Source organism: Ranitomeya imitator, chromosome 10, assembly GCF_032444005.1.
Source record: "Ranitomeya imitator isolate aRanImi1 chromosome 10, aRanImi1.pri, whole genome shotgun sequence".
NCBI lineage: Eukaryota > Metazoa > Chordata > Amphibia > Anura > Dendrobatidae > Ranitomeya > Ranitomeya imitator.
Window position 1 is genome coordinate 144,859,934 of NC_091291.1, and position 15,829 is coordinate 144,875,762.

At 46.2% G+C, this 15,829-nt stretch overlaps 1 protein-coding gene across 4 annotated transcripts in view; it reads right to left on the minus strand.

The window, feature by feature from the left end:
* KIRREL3 (kirre like nephrin family adhesion molecule 3) overlaps window positions 1-15,829 on the minus strand; it is an 800,965-nt gene that overhangs the window by 130,049 nt on the left and 655,087 nt on the right. The window lies entirely within an intron of this gene.

Below are 15,829 nucleotides of genomic sequence, written 5' to 3' on the forward strand. Positions count from 1 at the left end.
ATGTAATGTATGTACACAGTGACTGCACCAGCAGAATAGTGAGTGCAGCTCTGGAGTATAATACAGGATGTAACTCAGGATCACTAATGTAATGTATGTACACAGTGACTGCACCAGAAGAATAGTGAGTGCAGCTCTGGGGTATAATACAGGATATAACTCAGGATCAGTAATGTAATGTATGTACACAGTCACTGCACCAGCAAAACAGTGAGTGCAGCTCTGGAGTATAATACAGGATGTAACTCAGGATCAGTAATGTAACGTGTGTACACAGTGACTGCACCAGCAGAATAGTGAGTGCAGCTCTGGAGTATAATACAGGATGTAACTCAGGATCAGCAATTTCATGTATGTACACCGTGACTGCACCAGCAGAATAGTGAGTGCAGCTCTGGAGTATAATACACAAGGTAACTCAGGATCAGTAATGTAATGTATGTACACAGTGACTGCACCAGCAGAATAGTGAGTGCAGCTCTGGAGTATAATACAGGAGGTAACTCAGGATCAGTAATGTAATGTATGTACACAGTGACTGCACCAGCATAATAGTGAGTGAAGCTCTGGGGTATAATACTGGAAGTAACTCAGGATCTGTAATGTAATGTGTGTACACAGTGACTGCACCAGCAGAATAGTGAGTGCAGCTCTGGGGTATAATACAGGATGTAACTCAGGATCAGTAATGTAATGTATGTACACAGTGACTGCACCAGCAGAATAGTGAGTGCAGCTCTGGGGTATAATACAGGATGTAACTCAGGATCAGTAATGTAATGTATGTACACAGTGACTGCACCAGCAGAATAGTGAGTGCAGCTCTGGGGTATAATACAGGATGTAACTCAGGATCAGTAATGTAATGTATGTACACAGTGACTGCACCAGCAGAATAGTGAGTGCAGCTCTGGGGTATAATACAGGATGTAACTCAGGATCAGTAATGTAATGTATGTACACAGTGACTGCACCAGCAGAATAGTGAGTGCAGCTCTGGGGTATAATACAGGATGTAACTCAGGATCAGTAATGTAATGTGTGTACACAGTGACTGCACCAGCAGAATAGTGAGTGCAGCTCTGGAGTATAATACAGGATGTAACTCAGGATCAGCAATGTAATGTATGTCCACAGTGACTGCACCAGCAGAATAGTGAGTGCAGCTCTGGGGTATAATACAGGATGTAACTCAGGATCAGTAATGTAATGTATGTACACAGTGACTGCACCAGCAGAATAGTGAGTGCAGCTCAGGGGTATAATACAGGAGGTAACTCAGGATCAGTAATGTAATGTATGTACACAGTGACTGCACCAGCATAATAGTGAGTGAAGCTCTGGGGTATAATACAGGAGGTAACTCAGGATCTGTAATGTAATGTGTGTACACAGTGACTGTACCAGCAGAATAGTGAGTGCAGCTCTGGGGTATAATACAGGAGGTAACTCAGGATCAGTAATGTAATGTATGTACACAGTGACTGTACCAGCAGAATAGTGAGTGCAGCTCTGGGGTATAATACAGGAGGTAACTCAGGATCAGTAATGTAATGTATGTACACAGTGACTGCTCCAGCAGAATAGTGAGCGCAGCTCTGGGGTATAATGCAGGATGTAACTCAGGATCAGTAATGTAATGTATGTACACAGTGACTGCACCAGCAGAATAGTGAGTGCAGCTCTGGAGTATAATACAGGATGTAACTCAGGATCTGTAATGTAATGTATGTACATAGTGACCCACCAGCAGAATAGAGAGGGCAGCTCTGGAGTATAATACAGGATGTAACTCAGGATCAGTAATGTAATGTATGTACACAGTGACTGCACCAGAAGAATAGTGAGTGCAGCTCTGGGGTATAATACAGGATGTAACTCAGGATCAGTAATGTAATGTATGTACATGGTGACCCACCAGAAGAATAGTGAGTGCAGCTCTGGGGTATAATACAGGATGTAACTCAGGATCTGTAATGTAATGTATGTACACAGTGACTGCACCAGAAGAATAGTGAGTGCAGCTCTAGGGTATAATACAGGATGTAACTCAGGATCTGTAATGTAATGTATGTACATAGTGACCCAACAGCAGAATAGTGAGTGCAGCTCTGGGGTATAATACAGGATGTAACTCAGGATCAGTAATGTAATGTATGTACACAGTGACTGCACCAGCAGAATAGTGAGTGCAGCTCAGGGGTATAATACAGGAGGTAACTCAGGATCAGTAATGTATGTACACAGTGACTGCACCAGAAGAATAGTGAGTGCAGCTCTGGAGTATAATACAGAATGTAACTCAGGATCAGTAATGTAATGTATGTACACAGTGACAGCACCAGAAGAATAGTGAGTGCAGCTCTGGAGTATAATACAGGATGTAACTCAGGATCAGTAATGTAATGTATGTACACAGTGACAGCACCAGAAGAATAGTGAGTGCAGCTCTGGGGTATAATACAGGATATAACTCAGGATCAGTAATGTAATGTATGTACACAGTGACTGCACCAGCAAAACAGTGAGTGCAGCTCTGGAGTATAATACAGGATGTAACTCAGGATCAGTAATGTAACGTGTGTACACAGTGACTGCACCAGCAGAATAGTGAGTGCAGCTCTGGAGTATAATACAGGATGTAACTCAGGATCAGCAATTTCATGTATGTACACCGTGACTGCACCAGCAGAATAGTGAGTGCAGCTCTGGAGTATAATACAGGATGTAACTCAGGATCAGCAATATAATCTATGTACACAGTGACTGCACCAGCAGAATAGTGAGTGCAGCTCTGGAGTATGATACAGGATGTAACTCAAAAGCAGTACGGGCTCAGTAATGTTGTGTGTGTAGACAGTGACTTTATTTGTAACCTGGGAAATGGTGTTCATAGGTGAATTGGGTTTTAGTCAGGATTTCATTCAGGGTCGCCCATGAACCTATATGTGTACAGTGGGGGAAATAAGTATTTGATCCCTTGCTGATTTTGTAAGTTTGCCCTCTGACAAAGACATGAACAGTCTATAATTTTACGGATAGGTTAATTTCAACATTGAGAGATAGAATATCAAAAATAAAATCCAGAAAATCACATTGTATAAATTATATGAATTTATTTGTATTTTGTAGTAAGAAATAAGCATTTGATCCCTCTGGTAAACAAGACTTAATACTTGGTGATAAAACCCTTGTTGGCAAGCCCAGCAGTCAGACCTTTCTTGTAGTTGATGATGAGGCTTGTGCACATGTCAGGAGGAATTTTGCTCCACTCCTCTTTGCAGATCATCTCTAAATCATGAAGATTTTGAGGCTTTCGCTTGGCAACTTGGAGCTTCAACTCCCTCTATAAGTTTTCTATGAGATTGAGGTCTGGAGACGCCATGACCTTAATGTGCTTATTTTTCAGCCGCTCCTTTGTTGCCTTGGCTGTATGTTTTGGGTCTTTATCTTGCTGGAAGACCCAGCCATGACCCATTTTTAATGTCCTGGCAGAGGGAAGGAGGTTGTCACTCAGGATATTACCGTACATGGCTACATCCATTCTCCCATTGATGCGGTGAAGTAGTTCTGTGCCCTTAACAGAGAAACATCCCCAAAACATAATGTTTCCACCTCCATGCTTGACAGTGGGGACGGTGTTCTTTGGATCATAGGCAGTATTTCTCTTCCTCCAAACACGGCGAGTTGAGTTAATGCCAAAGACCTCAATTTTCGTCTCATCTGACCACAGCACCTTCTCCCAATCCCTCACAGAATCATCCAGCTGTTCACTGGCAAACTTCAGACGGGCTGCACATGTGCCTTCTCGAGCAGGGGGACCTTGCGGGCACTGCAGGATTTTAAGCCTTTACAGCGTAATGTGTTACCAATGGTATTCTTGGTGACTGTGGTCCCAGCTGCCTCGAGATAATTAACAAGTTCCCCCCGCGTAGTTTAAGGCTGATCTCTCGCCTTCCTTACGATCAAGGATATCCCACGAGGTGAGATTTTGCATGGTGCCACATGTTTGACAGTCATTTTGTATTTCTTCCATTTTCTTACTATTGCACCATCAGTTGTCTCCTTCTCTCCCGGCATCTTACTTATGGTTTTGTAGCCCATTCCAGCTTTGTGCAGGTCTATCTTCTTGTCCCTGACATCATTATAAAGCTCTTTCGTCTTGCCCATGTTGTAGAGGTTAGAGTCTGACTGATTAATTGAGTCTGTGGACAGGAGTCTTTTATAAAGGTGACTATGTAAGACAGATGTCTATAATGCAGGTAACGAGTTGATTAGGAGTCTAACTGGTCTGTAGGAGCCAGAACTCTTAATGGTTTGGTAGGGGATCAAATACTTATTTCTCACTGCAAAATGCAAATAAATGTACAGTGGGGCAAAAAAGTATTTAGTCAGTCAGCAATAGTGCAAGTTCCACCACTTAAAAAGATGAGAGGCGTCTGTAATTTACATCATAGGTAGACCTCAACTATGGGAGACAAACTGAGAAAAAAAAATCCAGAAAATCACATTGTCTGTTTTTTTTAACATTTTATTTGCATATTATGGTGGAAAATAAGTATTTGGTCAGAAACAAACAATCAAGATTTCTGGCTCTCACAGACCTGTAACTTCTTCTTTAAGAGTCTCCTCTTTCCTCCACTCATTACCTGTAGTAATGGCACCTGTTTAAACTTGTTATCAGTATAAAAAGACACCTGCGCACACCCTCAAACAGTCTGACTCCAAACTCCACTATCATGGTGAAGACCAAAGAGCTGTCAAAGGACACCAGAAACAAAATTGCAGCCCTGCACCAGGCTGGGAAGACTGAATCTGCAATAGCCAACCAGCTTGGAGTGAAGAAATCAACAGTGGAAGCAATAATTAGAAAATGGAAGACATACAAGACCACTGATAATCTCCCTCATTCTGGGGCTCCACGCAAAATCCCACCCCATGGGGTCAGAATGATCACAAGAACGGTGAGCAAAAATCCCAGAACCACGCGGGGGGACCTAGTGAATGAGCTGCAGAGAGCTGGGACCAATGTAACAAGGCCTACCATAAGTAACACACTACGCAACCATGGACTCAGATCCTGCAGTAGTGCCAGACGTGTCCCACTGCTTAAGCCAGTACATGTCCGGGCCCGTCTGAAGTTTGCTAGAGAGCATTTGGATGATCCATAGGAGTTTTGGGAGAATGTCCTATGGTCTGATGAAACCAAACTGGAATTGTTTGGCAGAAACACAACTTGTCGTGTTTGGAGGAAAAAGAATACTGAGTTGCATCCATCAAACACCATACCTACTGTAAAGCATGGTGGTGGAAACATCATGCTTTGGGGCTGTTTCTCTGCAAAGGGGCCAGGACGACTGATCAGGGTACATGAAAGAATGAATGGGGCCATGTATCGTGAGATTTTGAGTGCAAACCTCCTTCCATCAGCAAGGGCATTGAAGATGAAACGTGGCTGGGTCTTTCAACATGACAATGATCCAAAGCACACCGCCAGGGCAAAGAAGGAGTGGCTTCGTAAGAAGCATTTCAAGGTCCTGGAGTGGCCTAGCCAGTCTCCAGATCTCAACCCTATAGAAAACCTTTGGAGGGAGTTGAAAGTCCGTGTTGCTAAGCGAAAAGCCAAAAACATCACTGCTCTAGAGGAGATCTGCATGGAGGAATGGGCCAACATACCAACAACAGTGTGTGGCAACCTTGTGAAGACTTACAGAAAACGACCTCTGTCATTGCCAACAAAGGATATATTACAAAGTATTGAGATGAAATTTTGTTTCTGACCAAACACTTATTTTCCAAATATGCAAATAAAATGTTAAAAAAACAGACAATGTGATTTTCTGGATTTTTTTTTCTCAGTTTGTCTCCCATAGTTGAGGTCTACCTATGATGTAAATTACAGACGCCTCTCATCTTTTTAAGTGGTGGAACTTGCACTATTGCTGACTGACTAAATACTTTTTTGCCCCACTGTATATATTTTATACAATGTGATTTTCTGGATTTTATTTTTGATATTCTATCTCTCAATGTTAAAATTAACCTACCCTTAAAATTATAGACTGTTCATGTCTTTGTCAGTGGGCAAAATCAGCAAGGGATCAAAAACTTATTTCCCCCACTGTAGATGTCAGGACACTGCGGTGTTATTGCTCAGTGACATGTAGACAATGAATTTATGTTTTTGCTCCTTTCAAGGGCTGATGATCAGATATTAAATATTAAAAAAATAATATCTACATTTTATAAAAATTACTTCACAAATGACTTAATTGGCATTTAATTAAAGATTTGCGGTGTGCAGAGCAGTTTATGAGAATAATGGTATTTTCTGCACACAAGAAATGATATAAATCTGGAAAAAATAATGAAAATCCCTCAATATGCAGCACAAATGGCTTGTAAAAATCATCAATAAAAGAAATTGTTCTTCTTAATAAAGCTTTTTGTATTGCACCTTTAAATCTACAGAGTAAGCCGCTTACTGCGCCGATATTACCGTTATACATAAACCTGGCACTGCCGCAGTCTCGCTGCTGGTATAGAATTTGCATTTATACGGCCAGTATTAAAGAAATAAAGAAGAACTAATCGTGACTGTCCATTCCTACAATATTATAGCGGAAGAAGAGCGTCCACCGCGGCGCCACCTGATCGCGTGGTCACATGTCAGCGCTCTTTGCTGGAGCTGTATCATTATATTCTGCCACAGTGAGAAAAGCCAAGGGTCCTTCTTTTGGAATCAGAGATGCAAAATATAGAAATAGTTATGGTTGGAGCAACAGCAACAAGAACTTAAAGGGAATCCCAGTCATTTTTGTTTCCATCTGACAAGTGCTAGGCTGCAGTGCAGAAGTTGAAGTGTAGCTGTGAATCAACCTCAGGTGTAACATCAATGCTTCCTATAAGCATCAGACAGAGGACGTTACATGTCAGTACTGAGCAGGGAACCTGTGAATCCAGCTGATGGAGCGAGATAAACACTTACTAGAAGCAGTCATATGGAGGACAGTATACAACAGTAGGACAGTATACAACAGTACTGAGCAGTGAAGCTGTGAGTCCTGGTCCGGAGTGGGATAAAATACTTATAAAGAGGTACACACAGAGCCTTGCTGCTTTCTTCTAGCTCAGACATTCCAACTTCCTATACACTTTCCTCTCCATACACATCAATAGGCAGCTGTAATCTGATCCCTCAGTGAGTCTGCTGTCTTGCCTTTAGTAGTTGCCTTTAACATTACATTGTTGCAGTTTTTGGCTACATTGCAATTACTGCGTTACTGTTGTTGTAGAAAGAGGTTCTGGAGCTTAAGGGTATGTGCACACGTTGCAGATTCCATTGCGTTTTTTCCGCCCTGCGTTTTACCTGCAGATTCCCCGTGGATTTTGTGCAGTTTTTGCGTAAAACACTGCGGAATCCGCACAAAGAATTGATATGCTGTGGAAAATAAACCGCTGCGCTTCTGCTCCGAATTTTCCGCATGTGCACTGCGGGTTTGGTTTTCCATAGGTTTATATGGTACAGTACAACGCATGGAAAACTGCTGCGGATCTAGAAGTCCAGAACTTTATTTCGTCGTCAGGTCGGCTTGTATCGTCATGTTTGACATCAAAAGCAACGATGCCTGCAATGTTTTACATGGAGCCAACGACCAGCGAGAACGATAAGTGAGTCGCCGTTACGTCACTGGATCGCTCCTGCACCGTTCAGCTGTTGCCGTGTTTGACGTCTCTACAGCGACCTAAACAGCGACGATCGGCATCGTTGTCTATATCGCTGCAGCGTGGCCGAGTGTGACGGTACCTTTAGTCTTTCCTTTTGAGGAGTTGCTGGCAGAGAAGATAATAAACAGTGGACTTCTCCTTTAAATAAAATAATTTAATAATGAAAACCCTACATGTGTGACCCCCCAGCTGTCTGATCCTCCCAGCATACCCCGATCATCAGCAGATGTGAGCGCGTGCACGGGGGTCACAGTCTTACAACAGCTGGCAGAGCCCTAATGGGCAGCCCAATGGCTCAGTGGTTAGCACTGTACAATATATAGGATGGCCCAGTGGTTAGCACTGCACTATATATAGGATGGCTCAGTGGTTAGCACTTTACAATATAGGATGGCTCAGTGGTTAGCACTCTACAATGTATAGGATGGCTCAGTGATTCAGTGTTTAGCACTCTACAATGTATAGGATGGCAGTGATTCAGTGGTTAGCACTCTTCTATATAGGATGGCTCAGTGGTTACCACTCGACTATATATAGGATGGCTCAGTGGTTAGCACTCTACTATATATAGGATGGCTCAGTGGTTAGCACTCTACAATGTATAGGATTGCACAGTGATTCAGGGTTTAGCACTCTACAATGTATAGGATGGCACAGTGGCTCAGTTTTTAGCACTTTACTATATATAGGATAGCACAGTGATTCAGTGGTTAGCACTCTTATGTATAGGATGGCACAGTGGCTCAGTGTTTAGCACTCTTCTATATATATGATGGCACAGTACCTCACTGGTTAGCACTCTACTATATAGGATGGCTCAGTGGTTAGCACTCGACTATATATAGGATGGCTCAGTGTTTAGCACTCAACTATATATAGGATGGCTCAGTGGTTAGCACTGTACTATATATAGGATGGCTCAGTGGTTAGCACTCTACAATGTATAGGATTGCACAGTGATTCAGTGTTTAGCACTCTACAATGTATAGGATGGCACAGTGGCTCAGTTTTTAGCACTTTACTATATATAGGATAGCACAGTGATTCAGTGGTTAGCACTCTTATGTATAGGATGGCACAGTGGCTCAGTGTTTAGCACTCTTCTATATATATGATGGCACAGTACCTCACTGGTTAGCACTCTACTATATAGGATGGCTCAGTGGTTAGCACTCGACTATATATAGGATGGCTCAGTGTTTAGCACTCAACTATATATAGGATGGCTCAGTGGTTAGCACTGTACTATATATAGGGTGGCTCAGTGGTTAGCACTGTACAATGTTATAGGATTGCTCAGTGGTTCAGTGTTTAGCACTCTACAATGTATAGGATGGCACAGTGGTTAGCACTCTACTATATAGGATGGCTCAGTGGTTAGCACTCTACTATATATAGGATGGCATATTGTCTCAGTGGTTAGCGCTCTACTATATAGGATGGCAAGGTGGCTCAGTGGTTAGCACTGTACTGTATATAGGACAGCATAGTAGCTGAGTGGTTAGCATTGTATGGTGGCTCAGTGGAACACTGTTTCTTTGCAGTCCTGGGTTAAAATCCCACCAAAGAGAACATCTGCAGGGAGTTTGTATGTTCTCACCGTGTCTGCATGTGATTACCCTGGGTTCTCCGGTTTCCTCTCACATGGATAGGAGATGTAGATTGTGAGCCCTAATGGGGACAGTGATGATTATGTCTGTAGCACCATATAAGTGAGTGAAATACATTAATAAATCCCGTCTTGTATACCGCCCGCAGTACCGCTCCCCATACAATGCTTGTAATGAGTGAGCTGCCTACATCAGGTGTCGAGTGCTGATCTTACTTGTTTTGTCTGCAGTTTATAAAATACCTGATGGTTCTGTTTCTCCCTTCCTCACCGACCCCTGAATTTTCAATCCATACATTATCAGAATCTGAGGCAGTCGTCGGTGTGAGATCCCTGGTACATAATACCCCAAAGCCGCCGTCCGCAGATTATTCATGGAAATGCTCCTGCGGTTTGACTGGCAGGAAATAAATGTGGTCGGCTTTAGTGTAACGATGAATGACAGTCACAATCTCTCAGATGATGGGACTGTCAGGTGGAGACGCAGCAGATTAGACTTCAGTGCAGCGCCATCTCCGCTCCGCGAGTCACGCCATCGCCATCCGCCGTGTGATCTATATTTACTGCCCAGTGGGTGAGAGTTACTCCGCCATCACCGGCGCCGAGTGCTGGACCGGACAATGAGGTTCATCTCTACTGATCTGCAGATAATTGGTCGTAGGTTGTCACAAGCCTCGGATGCAGCGATGATCTGCAGGAAACCTATCATCGGAATCTCTGCTGCCATAATAAACCAGGGAGTGGCAGAGAATATGAGGGACGGACGCTTTATGACATCCCGCTGCTTCCTACAGAATATAGACTGCCCAAATTAACCATGTGCCGGAAGACACACACGCTCAGTCCCATTCACCTAAGGAGCGGAGTACTGGAGGACACACACACTCAGTCCCCTCCACCTAATGAGCCGAGCACTGGAGGACACACACGCTCAGTCCTCTCCACCTAATGAGCTGAGTGCTGGACGACACACGCTCAGTCCTCTCCACCTAATGAGCCAACTGCAGGAGGACACACACGCTCAGTCCTCTCCACCTAATGAGCTGAGTGCTGGACGACACACGCTCAGTCCTCTCCACCTAATGAGCCAACTGCAGGAGGACACACACGCTCAGTCCCATCCACCTAATGAGCAGAGCGCTGGAGGACACACACACTCAGTCCCCTCCACCTAATGAGCCGAGCGCTGGAGGACACACACGCTCAGTCCCCTCCACCTAATGAGCCGAGCGCTGGAGGACACACACACTCAGTCCCCTCCACCTAATGAGCCGAGCGCTGGAGGACACACACGCTCTGTCACCTCCACCTAATGAGCCAACTGCAGGAGGACACACACGCTCAGTCCTCTCCACCTAACGAGCCAACTGCAGGAGGACACACACGCTCAGTCCCATCCACCTAAGGAGCAGAGTACTGCTGGAGGACTGGAGGACACACAAGCTTTGTCACCTCCACCTAATGAGCCGAGTGCTGGAGGACACACACGCTCAGATCCATCCACCTAATGAGCTGAGTGCAGGAGGACACACACGCTCAGTCCCCTCCACCTAATGAGCTGAGTGCTGGAGGACACACACGCTCAGTCACCTTCACCTAATGAGCCAAGTGCTGGAGGACACACACGCTCAGTCACCTTCACCTAATGAACGGCGTGCAGGAGGACACACACGCTCAGTCACCTCCACATAATGAGCTAAGTACTGGAGGACACACACTCTCTCCACATAATGAGCAGAGTGCTGGAGGACACACACGCTCTGTCACCTCCATCTAATGAGCCGAGTGCAGGAGGACACACATGCTCAGTCACCTTCACCTAATGACCCGAGAGCTGAAGGACACATGCTCAGTCACCTCCACCTAACGAGCCATGTGCTGAAGGACACACATAGTCACCTCTACCTAATGAGACGAGTGCAGGAGGACACACACGCTCAGTCCCCTCCACCTAATGAGCTGAGTGCTGGAGGACACACATGCTCAGTCACCTCCACCTCATGAGCCGAATGCAGGAGGACACACACTCAGTCACCTCCACCTAACGAGCCACGTTGCTGGAGGACACACACGCTCAGTCACCTTCACCTAATGAGCTGAGTGCTGGAGGACACACGCTCAGTCACCTCCACCTAATGAGCCGAGTGCTGGAGGACACACACGCTCAGTCCTCTCCACCTAATGAGCCGAGTGCTGGGGGACACACACGCTCAGTCCTCTCCACCTAATGAGCTGAGTGATGGGGGACACACACGCTCAGTCCCCTCCACCTAATGAGCCGAGCGCTGGAGGACACACACACTCAGTCCCCTCCACCTAATGAGCCGAGCGCTGGAGGACACACACGCTCTGTCACCTCCACCTAATGAGCCAACTGCAGGAGGACACACACGCTCAGTCCTCTCCACCTAACGAGCCAACTGCAGGAGGACACACACGCTCAGTCCCATCCACCTAAGGAGCAGAGTACTGCTGGAGGACTGGAGGACACACAAGCTCTGTCACCTCCACCTAATGAGCCGAGTGCTGGAGGATACACACGCTCAGATCCATCCACCTAATGAGCTGAGTGCAGGAGGACACACACGCTCAGTCCCCTCCACCTAATGAGCTGAGTGCTGGAGGACACACGCTCTGTCACCTTCACCTAATGAGCCAAGTGCTGGAGGACACACACGCTCAGTCACCTTCACCTAATGAACGGCGTGCAGGAGGACACACACGCTCAGTCACCTCCACATAATGAGCTAAGTACTGGAGGACACACACTCTCTCCACATAATGAGCAGAGTGCTGGAGGACACACACGCTCTGTCACCTCCATCTAATGAGCCGAGTGCAGGAGGACACACATGCTCAGTCACCTTCACCTAATGACCCGAGAGCTGAAGGACACATGCTCAGTCACCTCCACCTAACGAGCCATGTGCTGAAGGACACACATAGTCACCTCTACCTAATGAGACGAGTGCAGGAGGACACACACGCTCAGTCCCCTCCACCTAATGAGCTGAGTGCTGGAGGACACACATGCTCAGTCACCTCCACCTCATGAGCCGAATGCAGGAGGACACACACTCAGTCACCTCCACCTAACGAGCCACGTTGCTGGAGGACACACACGCTCAGTCACCTTCACCTAATGAGCTGAGTGCTGGAGGACACATGATGATAATTGGCAGCTGTCACACACTTCTCATCATGCGTTTAAAAAACGCAAACGCAGGAAAAAACGCATGTAAACACTTCAAAACTCCAGTTTTTTTTTACCGCATACGAAAACGCATGCGTCTAAAAAATGCAGCGTTTGCACGTGTTTTTTTCACCACCTGCGTTTGCGTTTTTAACGCTGCGTTTTTAAATGCAAATGTGAAACTAGCCTGAGATGTGCCATACCCTTTACCAGAAAGTGGCGTGAGTGGGGGAGCAAATCTAGACTGGACTTTATGGTACGAAAAACACAATGGTGTGTAGAGCTCCATCCAGCCAGACGGAGACGTTACCTGCACTGATACATTGTAACAATCTGCGCACAGTCACCGAGGAATTGCCTTTATTCCATTAAATCTCACATTCCGGATATTGTTTCCAGGAGATTGAGATCCAGGAAGTATCGTTTCTCCTTGCGGAGAGTGACATGATAAGCATGTCGAGGTGAGGAGACAAAGCCGCAATGCTCCTATGGGAAATATGCAAATTGTCTCTTCAGAGAGGAAGAGGACTAGAACTCTAGTGCCACCTATTGGAAGTAGCAATCCTAACAGCCAAACCCAATCTCCACTTTGCACTGACGAGGGGCAGTACCCCGAAACACAGTGTCTGCAAATTGAGATTCTGGTTTGGCTATTATCCGAAGTCATGTGACAAGGCTCGTTACTTACTGTTAGGATTGCTACTTCCAATAGGAGATTGAGCAAAGAAATGAGAGGAAATGCTCTGCTCCACTAGAATCAGCCCATAATCCAGAATTTCGGATAATCCGGTATCTGCCCGTGAAGGATGCTGCTGGGTACAGATATGTCTGTTACTTACTGGACGCCATTATTATGTACGGGGCGAAGTGCTCTGCGCGCAGGGAAATGTAACGCAGGAAATGGGAAAATAAAGCGATGAGAAGTGACAGTGCGTCCGCGCCATCCATAATTCATGGCACCGGGTGGAGGGGAAGGTTTATAATCTCGCCTGATAGAGACCCCTGCAATTTGTAATCATTCTGGGGGGGCGGGTGACAACTCTATGTGATTAATGCAGAGATTAGAGCCTAGGTGGGATCTCAGGGAGGGGGCACTTATCCTGAGGGTCCCCAAAGGCAGCAATGAATAATGGATTCCAATATATTCTGGAGTAAGCGCACAACGTCCCCGGCGGAGGCCTCCGGGAGCAGCTTATGTGGTCATCTCATTATCCTCCCCACAGGTCGCGGCACAAACTTTTATTTATGGCGATTAAATTGTAAGAAGAGGGGGAGGGGCGGCGTTTTAGGTATTATTAAATCTATCCTTCACCGAGGCGGCTCCTATCTGCCGCCCGCACCTGGAATATGAGGAGATGCAGCAATGTCTCCGCTCTCGTCATGTCCTCAAAGTGTCCTTGTACAAGCGCAGGGGGGACGGGGCAGGACTCATCCGAAAAAGTCTGTAAAGGGTTCAGGTGTCATCTCCTGTGAAACGTGAAAAATGGCGCAGGCAGATTAGATGGAGCCGCATTATTAGGCTATGTGCACACATTACGGATTTACAGTACCATGTAAACCTATGGAAAACCAAATCCGCAGTGCACACGGTGCGGAAAATACCGCGCAGAAACGCAGCGGTTTATATTATGCAGCATGTCAATTCTTTGTGCGGATTCCGCAGCGGTTTACACCTGCTCCATAACAGGAATCCGCAGAAAAACCGCAGGAAATCCGCGGTAAAACGCAGTGCTAATAACCTGCAGATTTTTCAAAAACGGTAGGGAAAAATCCACACACAAATCCACAACGTGTGCACATAGCCATAATATATTGGGGGAAGTATGGCCCCCCATACGTCGTATGGCCTAAAAAGCCCAAATGGCGCCCAGGATAAAGGGCGCAGAAGTGAAGACTGGCGGCTGTGGAGGACTGGACTGGATACGGGATAGAGAGAAAGGATATTATTGACACAAATGGAAAAAGTGGAAAAAAATGGCAGCACGTGCCATAATTAACAGATGTGTGCCATGTCTCTATTCTTCAATGTTCGATCCTGGAAGTTCCCGTGGCTCTGTAGTGACTACGGCACGTAGTACTCCCATCATCCGGCATCTGAAAGTCCAAACTGCAATCGCCAGCACCTTCCTCTATGGCAGTGTCAGTCCAGAGCGGGGATCAGCACAGACGGCAGCGGAGGGTCCCCGGGGCCACAGCTCGCCGTGCAGTCCTGCCTACAGTGGAGCGGACCGGTGCCATCGGTGGTCAGAGATCTCAGTGCCCCCCCATGTTTCCTAGAGTCGTCAATTCACCGTTCACCATTAGAGGGGCTGTGTATAATCATGTTAAAATTAAAGGGGTTGTCCACATGTATAAAAACAAGTCTGATTCCTTGCAAAAACAGTGCCCCCCGTCCACAGTTTGCGTCTGGTATTGCAGTCAATGTGGCAGAGCTGGATTACCAAACACAACCTGTGGACTTGGTGGTGGCACTGTTCTGGAAGAAAGCAGCCATGATTTACTAAAAATACCAAACCCATTGTCTTCATTTTCCTGTTTTTCCATATAGAGATAATCCAATAAAATGAATGAAACTTTCCTCCGGCTGAAGCCCCTGTCGGGGTCCCTCTGGGGGACGGTTTATTTTGGGAAAGACATGGAGCGGCTGAAATCTTCGCCATGACGTCTCGGTATCGGCGCTAATGATCCTACATCTAATCTGTAATTTGTAAGGAGGGCGAGGGGGCCATGAGGCTGCAGAACCGGGGGCCACACAGAAACCAGCGAGGAAATGGTTAACCCCGCAGGTGAGATTACAGATGGTGGACCGCCATCTTGTCCTGTACGAAGCCGAAGAGCCCACAAACCCCTGGGGGCCACACATGACGTCTGCTGCCATTTCTACATCATGATCCACACTACTATTACTGCTCCCCACCCTGATTATTATATGGGGGTAACTGGTGGACCCCCAGACTCGCTGTATTACTGCTCCCCATCCTGATGATTATATGGGGGTAACTGGTGGACCCCCAGACTCGCTGTATTACTGCTCCCCATCCTGATGATTATATGGGGGTAACTGGTGGACCCCCAGACTCACTGTATTACTGCTTCCCACCCTGATGATTATATGGGGGTAACTGGTGGACCCCCAGACTCGCTGTATTACTGCTCCCCATCCTGATTATTATATGGGGGTAACTGGTGGACCCCCAGACTCGCTGTATTACTGCTCCCCATCCTGATGATTATATGGGGGTAACTGGTGGACCCCCAGACTCGCTGTATTACTGCTCCCCATCCTGATGATTATATGG